This window comes from Panthera onca, chromosome F1 (genome assembly GCF_046562875.1).
Source record: "Panthera onca isolate mPanOnc1 chromosome F1, mPanOnc1 haplotype 2, whole genome shotgun sequence".
Taxonomy (NCBI): Eukaryota; Metazoa; Chordata; class Mammalia; order Carnivora; family Felidae; genus Panthera; species Panthera onca.
Genome location: NC_138355.1, coordinates 13,919,299 through 13,928,985, shown reverse-complemented (window position 1 = coordinate 13,928,985; position 9,687 = coordinate 13,919,299).

Below are 9,687 nucleotides of genomic sequence, written 5' to 3'. Positions count from 1 at the left end.
TGAACCGAAGTGCATTTTGCACAGTGAAAGATGCCTATTTGAAAAGGCTACCTACTGTACGATTCCAACCATAGGACGTTTTAGAAATGGCAAAACTATGCAAAAGCGAAAAGGTCGATGGTTGCCAGGGGTTGGGGAGAAAGAGGAAGAGGGGTGAACAGGACTTTTAGGGCAGTAAAAACACTCTGTAAATTACCGTAATCACAGATACCTGTCATTACACATTTGTCCAAACCCACAGAATGTACAACAGTAAGAAGGAGTCCTCATGAAAAGTATGGAATTGGGGCGCCTGGGTGGCTCGGTCGGTTGGGCGTCCGACTTCGGCTCAGGTCATGATCTCACGGCCCGTGGGTTCGAGCCCCGCGTCGGGCTCTGGGCTGACGGCTCAGAGCCTGGAGCCTGCTTCCGATTCTGTGTCTCCCTCTCTCTCTGCTCCTCCCCTGTTCATGCTCTGTCTCTCTCCGTCTCAAAGATAAATAAACGTTCAAAAAAAAAAAAAATTAAAAAAAAAAAAAAGAAAAGTATGGAATTGGGGTAATGCTGGTGTATCGATGCAGTCCATCGACTGTAACCAATTTAGCATTCTGGTGCTGGATGTTGAAGGCAGGGGAGGCTGCAGGGGGGAGACGGAGGGGCAGAGGGCGTATGGGAAATCTGTATACTTTCAGCTCAATATTACTGTAAACTTAAAACTGCTCTAAAAACTAAAACCTATTTAGGGAAGGGGGTGGGAGCCCTCTAGATGTGACTAAATTAAAGATCCGGAGATGGGGAGAATATCCAGAATTACGGAGGGAGCTCAGTGTAATCGCAAAGGTCTTTATAGGAAGGAGCAAACGGATCCGGAAGCCAACAGAGAAGGTAAAATGGACGGAAGCAGAGGTCAGAGAGGAGAAAAGATGCTATATTCCGCTGGCTTTGAAAATGGAGGAGGGAGTCCCAAGCCAAGGAATCTAAGCAGCCTCCAGGGGATACAAAGGCAAGGAAATGGATTCCGCCCCTAGAGCTTCCAGAAGGAGCATCTGCCATCATCCGGATTTTAGCCCAGTGAAACTGATTGGACTTTGGATCTCCAGAACTAGAAGATAAATTTGTGCTATTTTAAAGAAACTGAGTTTGTGGCATTGTGTTACAGCAACAATAAGAGACTAACACGAAGACCTTAAGACACGCCTCCAAGTAGAGATTTCCAAAAGGCACTGCTTAGAATCGTGGCACAAGTGTGGCTCTGAGCTTCCTAGCAGCCAATGCAAAAAAAGGGGGGGGGGGATGCAATCTGGCATACATTACACCGTGTTCCTAAAATAAAAACGACCCATTTGCCCATGAGAAAATGTTCCCACGAATCTAAAGAATCCTAAGGAAAACAGAGGGCAATACAGTCAACGATGTTTCCCCCAAAGAGTCCATAACACCAGTGAGAAGAGGACTCTTGTTTTCAAGGAATTTAACAAGCTACGAGGGAGAAAGAGACATATGCTCTGGGAACTCTAATACAGAGTGTGCAAGGTGTTTTGGAAGTACCAAAAAAGGGAGAAAAGTAGGAAATAATAATAGTGTTCTTTTCTTGTCAGTTATATCCCAAACCATGTGCTCCTGAAAACTAGGTTAGCTCATGAGTTTCTTCAACCAGCAGGCCCCTGAGAGGATGGCCCTTAGGGAACAGCACACGCAGTGGCCATGGGGCAGCCCCAAGACAGGGTCCCCAAGCAATAAAAAATGGTTTACGCTCTCTTGGCTTTATGTCTGGCCTCTTTCCAGCCTATGCCACCTCTGAAATCTGTATTATATTAGGCATTTTTTTTAATGTTTTTATTTATTTTTGAGACAGAGAGAGAGCATGAGCAGGGGAGGGGCAGAGAGAGAGGGAGACACAGAATCCGAAGCAGGCTCCAGGCTCTGAGCTGTCATCACAGAGCCTGGTGTGGGGCTCGAACTCATGAGCCATGAGATCATGACCTGAGCTGAAGTCAGACGCTTAATGGACTGAGCCACCCAGGCACCCCAATTTTTTAATTTTTTTTTTTTTTAGTTTTTTTTTTAATTTTTTTAATGTTTATTTATTTGTGAGAGAGAAGGAAAGAGAGTGAGAGCACACATGGGGGAGGGGCAGAGAGAGAGGGAGACACAGAATCCGAAGCAGCCTCCAGGCTCTGAGCCATCAGCACAGGGCCCAACGCAGGGCTCGAACTCACAGACTGTGAGATCATGACCTGAGCTGAAGTCGGACGCTTAACCAACTGAGCCACCCAGGTGCCCCGATATATTAGACATTTTAGATGGAACCACACGGAACCACATGAAACGGCTGATACTCAACATGTTTTACCTGGAAACAACGGCAATTTCATATGGCTCAATCTAATTCTTGGATTTAAGCTAATATAAAATGCCTTGACTATATACTAATACCATCTATATAATAATACCATTTTACTTGGATAATTGTTTTCTAGTTACTAAGTATCTTATCAAAGATGACTTTGAGAAGTATAAGGGAGAAAATAAAAACTTTCCATCATCTCAACACCCAGAGACGCCTGTTAACAAGTCTGCCGTAGATACTTTTTACTTACAAATATATGCACGCTTTCTCCTTTAAAAAATGGGATTTGAAAACCTCGTGGCAGATTGAACACATGCATTCCTTCATATCTGCTCCCCACCAAGCCCCTCTAAAATGGCACTAAGGAAATACACAGTGTAAACCCACACGGTTGAAAAGTACAGAAGAGGAAATGGGGACAGATAAGAGCGGGCAACAAATGCTGGAAACTGACGAAACAAATGGATGCTGGAAACTGACGAAACAAATGGATGCCCCCCGGCTGATGTAGCAGATCAGAGAAAAGTGGAGATCCAGGCTTTCCAGGCAGAAGCCAGTAAGAAGCAAGCCAGCGTGTGCCCGACAACTCCAAAATACCTCAGGGATGGGATGCATGGCATACCTGTGACACCCAGGGGGGTGGGTGCTTCTGGCTAGGACCAAACAGGAGGAGGTCTTGAAACTTTATATAAGAGCACCGGGTGTTGTATGGAAACCGATTTGACAATAAATTTCATATTAAAAAAAAAGAAAGAAAAGAAAAATAATAAATAAGTAAATAAATGAATAGTGCTATACTGAGGTCTGTTTTTGAAATACTGATTAATGGCAGGGTGACAAATGGACAGAGACAGGGAGGCTAGCCAGGAGCCCGTTACAGGAGTTCAGGGGAGGGATGGCAAGGTCATGAGCCAGTCAATGGCAGTAAGTCATGTGAGGAAAGCGGGGACACTGGCTCATTAGCAGATAAAGTCCACATAACTCTGGCATCAATTAGATGTGGGGATTAAGAGAGAGGAAGGAGTTAGGAAGCCTCAACAACTTTGAGTCTTGAGTGACCGGTCGACGCCAATACCATGAGCGGCCATAAGGAACACAGGAGAATCGGGGTTGAAAAGACAATGTTGGGAAATGTTTGAGTTGACTCTTGGACAACCCACTGGAAATGTTGGAGGGAATTGAAAATAGGAGGCTCAGCAGCGCCTAGGTGGCTGAGTCGGTTAAGCGTCTGACTTTGGCTCCGGTCGTCATCTCGTGGTTTGTGAGTTCAAGCCCTGCTCTGGGCTCTGTGCCATCAGCTCGGAGCCCGGAGCTTGCTTCGGATTCTGTGTGTTCCTCTCTCTGCCCCTCCCCCTGCTCGCACTCTGCCTCTCTCTCTCTCTCTCTCTCTCTCTCTCAAAAATAAATAAACATTTAAAAGAAAAAAAAGAAACTTTGTATAAGAAACAAGTTAACCTTTATTTTTTTTTTTTTTTTCCAACGGTTTTTATTTATTTTTGGGACAGAGAGAGACAGAGCATGAACGGGGGAGGGGCAGAGAGAGAGGGAGACACAGAATCGGAATCAGGCTCCAGGCTCTGAGCCATCAGCCCAGAGCCTGACGCGGGGCTCGAACTCACGGACCGCGAGATCGTGACCTGGCCGAAGTCGGACGCTTAACCGACTGCGCCACCCAGGCGCCCCAACAAGTTAACCTTTAGATACCCCCCCCTCCTCCAGCCAGGCAATTCTCCTTCCCCTATTGCAACAGAAAACAAGAGACTTGACTTTCAGGAGAGAGAGGGTTTTGAGACGATTTGTACTCAGAGACAGCAGTCACTGATGGGGGCAGGGGTGAGGACCATACTGAAAACAGAGGATTAAGACACGCTCCTTGCATAATAGATTTGATGAGTCCTCAGTGAGACAACACATCCCCAATCACCACTGACCGTAATCAAATAGGGGAAGCCAACATTTGTAAAGCCCTGCCCATGCGCGCTGGCATTCCATAGGGATTGATGTGCCTCGCCCTTAAATACAACCACACAGATCGTCGGGTTTCAGGCACAGAAGTCAGACCAAAGGGGGAAAAAAGGAATTAAAAAAGGAATTCTGAAGACACAGAGACAATTTTGCAATCTCATCGAAGACTTGGGGAGTCTTTTTCCAACGTCATTCAGGTCGTCGTCAGAATTCTGTTCCTTCGGCTCAGTCCGTGAACTTCTGACTCCGGCTCAGGTCACGACCTCACGGCTCATGCGTTTTGAGGGTTTGAAGTCAAATGTTACGTGGTTCTTCCTAGATGTGGGGAATGCTGCACTTTCCACAAAGTGGCAAACCCCCCCCCGCCCTTCCCCCCATACACCACAAAGACACGCTACACAACCAAAAAAAAGTCAACACAATTAAAAATATATATACCATTCCGATCTATGAAGAAGCTCTGCCCGGTGACTGAAAATTACAAGGGAGAGAAGGAACTGAGATGTCACGCAAACCCCAAGCACCGAACATCCTGGCCGCTTGCTCCCCCCGCGGAGACCAGAACCACGGCGGTCAGCTCAGCCACACATCGGGTCGCGTCCGCAAATCCACTAGATCAACTGAGGCTCCGCCTTTTCACCAAAGCTTCCCCACGGGCAGGAGTGGGATACAGGTGCTGCCCACGCCCCTCGTGAGGGAGCACTACGTAACTACCCCACCGATGAGCCCAACTCCTCTTCACCTCGCATTTGACGTGTAACGAGGAAATCCGCTATGTAAGCAAACCCATCGAGAATTCTAGAACAAAGCAAAGACCTTGCGCTGTAGAAATCCCCAGCCCGTAAGAATCTTGTGTAGATGTGGACGTTCACTTACGGGCCTGCTTCAAAGAGGGCTGGGTGCTCAGTGTGTGCTCGGCAGGCACCACGTCCGACCTCAGGGAGCTCAGGGTGCGAGGAGACCGACAAGTTACCTGCCGTGGAAGTTCGGCAGGAAGGTCACTGGAGGAGGCCCAGGAAAGGGGGAGCCAGGGACACCTGCACAGAGCAGGGGACACCTAAGCTGAGTCTTGGAAGTCTTGCCTTGGGCTCGGGAGGAGCTGCGTTCCAGGAAGAGAGAATGAATAGTCCACTAAAAAGGCCAGAGGAAGCAAAACACCGAGCATGTAAATAACATCAAGGAGTTGAGCCTGTGGAACGTTAGACTAGACAGGACAGGGCAGCCGGGCTTTGGATGTTCAGTGCTTCCCACGAGTCAACAATTTTAGGTGGCACGAGGGCTAACGCTGGTTATCGTAACAGAGAAGTGTAACCAGCATGTGAAACCCATGCCTTTAAGGACACGATTTCTTGGGACCAAAAAAAGTAAAACTAGGGGCACCTGGGTGGCATCCAACTTCAGCTCAGGGCATGATCTCACGGTTCGTGAGTTCGAGCCCTGCATCAGGGCCTCTGCTGTCGGCCCGGAGCCCACTTCAGATCTTCTATAACCTTCTCTCTCTGCCTCTCCCTCCCTTCCTTTCTCTCTCTCTCTCTCAAGAATACTTTTTTTAAGTAAAACTAGAAAAGAGATGTCGCTTACATTAAAATGTTAATAAGGCAATGGCGAAGGTAGACCTTGAACCTCATTTAGCAAAGTTGCCATGCGTGATGAGTCCTGGGGCGAACAAGCGGACAAGCCGATGGGAGCACCATTTTCGGGAGAGTGCTATTTAGTAGGCGTGGAAGCTGGGAGGGAAAGCAACGGGAGGCAGACAGGCAGGGAACAGCTGCAGCTCGCGAGGGGTGAGGGAGAGCCACGAGGGGCATCGGGGAAGGAGGACACGGCAGGGGTGAGAGGTATTTAGAGGGCAGGGTCCACGGAAGTGGCAGTCCCTGGCGTGGCTGTCAAGGGAGAAGGCACATGCGGTGATGGTCAAGCATCTGGCAGGACGGCCCGGCAAGTGGCTGGACTGCTCTCCAGGACGGAACAGAGAAGAACCGGGAGGAGCTGGCTCCATGTTCCCCACGGGCAGGGGCATTAAGGCCCAAGAAGAGTCAGCAGTGCACAAGCCAGCTGTGAGCACACCCTGGGACACCACCCGAACATCGGGAGCTGGCAGCCGGGCCGGGTAGATGCCCGGTTCGGTGACCTCTGGCCTCGCACGCTGCTGAAGGGATCAAGAGGGCGACACGTTCCCCTTCGGCCTGACAACTCAGTAAGTTCGATCTCACAGGCCCAGCAGCTGCCCTGCTGTCCCACTGCCAGGCGAGGAGGTTGGGGGGGGGGGGGCGGTTATTAATTAAGATGTGCGGTCTAGGTGACACCCGATAGCACTGCTGTGTCCTCGGGCACAGAGCGGCCCATGTCTCGGACTTAAAGGGCAAAAATTGAAAGCCACGCAACCTGAGCTCATGAGCTCGCGCTGCCCTGAACATCCGTGCCCGGATCCCTGAGCACACCCGCAGAAGTCATGTCTGCACATTCAGTCCCTGCAGCCTGCGGAAACCGAACACCTTTCTCCGCCCACCTCCAGCGGCACCGGGAAATTAACACTCACCCAGGTATTGGTCATAATTAAACTGAACAAAAAGACAGCTGCTCCTACCTTTCTTTTTTAATCACCAACATGCAGCCCTAGGGATTACTGGCTTTGGGGCGATTTAGGGAGGATTACTCTTTCATTAGTGTCTGGGGTCAGTTCCAATACAATGTCATTAGAGCCTTTTCAGAGACCCTCCTGGGCCAGCGGCCCATCCCTTTCCATGTCTGAAAGGTTAGATTTTACAAAGCCACGGGCAACCTACTTATCAGGCCCCCCACATGCCTGTGATTTTTCACCAGAAATACCACCCCAAGATGAATTCTGCCCACGTTCTGCAGACATTCTGCTCTGAGTTTCTGGGTGAGAATGGCATTCTAAGTCCCCCGTTCAGCCTCCAACAACGATAAGAAGGAACAGCAGTGAGATAGGAATAGGGCTGTCCTTCGGTGTTGACAAAGTTGAAAGATCTGTGACATCCCTGTATAGCTACCCACCGTACGTCTACCGACCACACCCCTTCCGCAGCGAAATCAGGGACACACACACGGTGACACGGACTTTTATTCAATCAGCAAACGCTCGAGTGTCTATGGTCCTTCAGGCGGTTTGCCGAGGGCTGGGGATACAAGGCAAAAGTAGGCAAAAAGAGACACAGCCTGTGCCTTCGCGGAACTGAGTCTGCAAAGGACAATGGCACGCGTCAGGGAGGTGAGGGAAGGCCTCCCAGAGGATACGAGGCTCACTTTGCAATCTGGTGGGCAAGCAAGATGGGCGAAGAGGAGAAATCCGGGCAGATGGAACCACATTTGCAAGGCCCGCATGGCGTGACGGAAAGAGGCTCATGAAGGCCACAGGCAGGCGGAAAGGGAGGCAGAGGCTAGACCATGCAAGACCCCGCGGTCTTGTGGGTCAAAGTACGCAACACTGCCTCCTCCTAAAAGTAACCACTCTGGTTACATTGAAGAGGGGTGGACAAATTAGGAGCGTTTCCTTACCTCCAACAGTGACGGTGGTAAGTTGGACGCATTACCTCTGCTCTGTTTACAATACCCACCTTCCCACCAATAGCCACAAGGACCTCCAAAGACGTTCACAGCAAGTTGGAGCCCAGGCCGACACACAATTTGGGTGGCTTTTCCCTGTGTGCTTAGTCAATCTCCGTTTTTCTGCCCATTCATAAGAATCGCTTGGATTTTCCTGCACTTTTAGATCAGCTGCCGAATTTTTATTTTCAGGTGAACTCTGCACTTTCTATAAATTTCTCAATTTCACCTTGTACTTCCTCTTGAAGAATGTTTATGAAAATGTTAAAATAGAAGCAATTTCAAAAAAAAAAAAATAGAAGCAATTTCAATTTTGATCCCCAGTGGACTTCACTATTTGACATATTCCCTTCTTTCTTAGTTTAATCCCCTGAATCCCATGAGAATTCAAGTTTCACTTGTTTAGAAAATGAAACGTTTCTCTCTAGAAACTTGTTAGTGATTTTTTTAAAGCTATTTTCCATTGATTGATTGTTTTATCTCCCTTGAATCAAGCTCTATGATATTCTAACTAGAAGCTAACATTTCCTCCTTCTTCATGAGTTAGCTTACGGATAAACATGACTCCAGAAAACAGAAGCATGAGTTCTACACAACAGTTCAGAAGTAAAGTAAAGTTGAAAGTAGATTTTTGGGAGCGGAGGGATGGGCGAAATAAGTGAAGGAGATTAAGAGGTACAAACTTCTAGTTATAAAACAAGTGAGTCACAGAGATAAAGAGTACAACATACAGAATGTAGTCAATAATATCGTATTAACTTTGTACGGTGACAGATGGTAACTGGACTTACCACGTGAGCATTTCCTAATGCATACAATTGTCAAATCATCCTGTTGCATACATGAAACAAATATGATATCTGTCAACTATACTTCAATTTAAATCAATGAATGAGGGGCGTCTGGTGGCTCAGTCTGGTAAGCGTCCGATTTTGGCTGAGGTCATGATCTCACAGTACTTGAGCTTGAACCCCGGATCAGGCTCTGTGCTGACAGCTCGGAGCCTGGAGCCTGCTTCAGATTCTGTGTCTCCCTCTCTCTCTCTGCCCCTCTCCCGCTTGCACTGTCTCTCAAAAATAAACAAACATGAAAAACGTTTTTTTAAATAAATGAAAATGGAGTGCAGAAAAAAAGAAAGACTTTCAATTATTCACTATGTATATGTGTAAGTCTAATGAGAACAGTCTTTTATAATAAAAAACATATGTGTATATATGAATAACTAAAAGGTTTTTTTAACGTACAACTGAAGTATTTTACCTAAGCTACATGTAACGTTATCTTCTAATACTAAATTCTGAAGCAGAAAAATTTGAAGGCGCCCAGCAAACTACTCTGGCTATGAGGAAGGTAAGAAGAATGAAATCAAATTTCATTTGATTTGATACAACTTGAAAGAAGATGGCAAATAAATGTGAGGGGCTCCTGGGTGGCTCAGTCAGTTGGGCATCTGAGTCCGGCTCAGGTCATGATCTCACAGTCCGTGAGTTCGAGCCCCGTGTCAGGCTCCGTGCTGACAGCTCAGAGCCTGGAGCCTCTTCGGATTCTGTCTCTCTCTCTCTCTCTCTCTCTCTCTGCCCCTCTCCCGCTCACACTCTCTCAAAACTAAATAAACATTTAAAAAAATTTTTTTTAAAAAGGAGAATATGTGAGAGATGAGTGAAAAATGTCAAAACCAAAAAGGCTGAGAAGGGAACTAAAATGGTCATTGCCTTTATTAGTAAAAGCTTAAGAATTTTAGGGGCACCTGGGCGGCTCGGTCAGTTAAGCATCAGACTCTGATTTCAGTTCAGGTCACGATCTCACGGTTCATGGGTTTGAGCCCC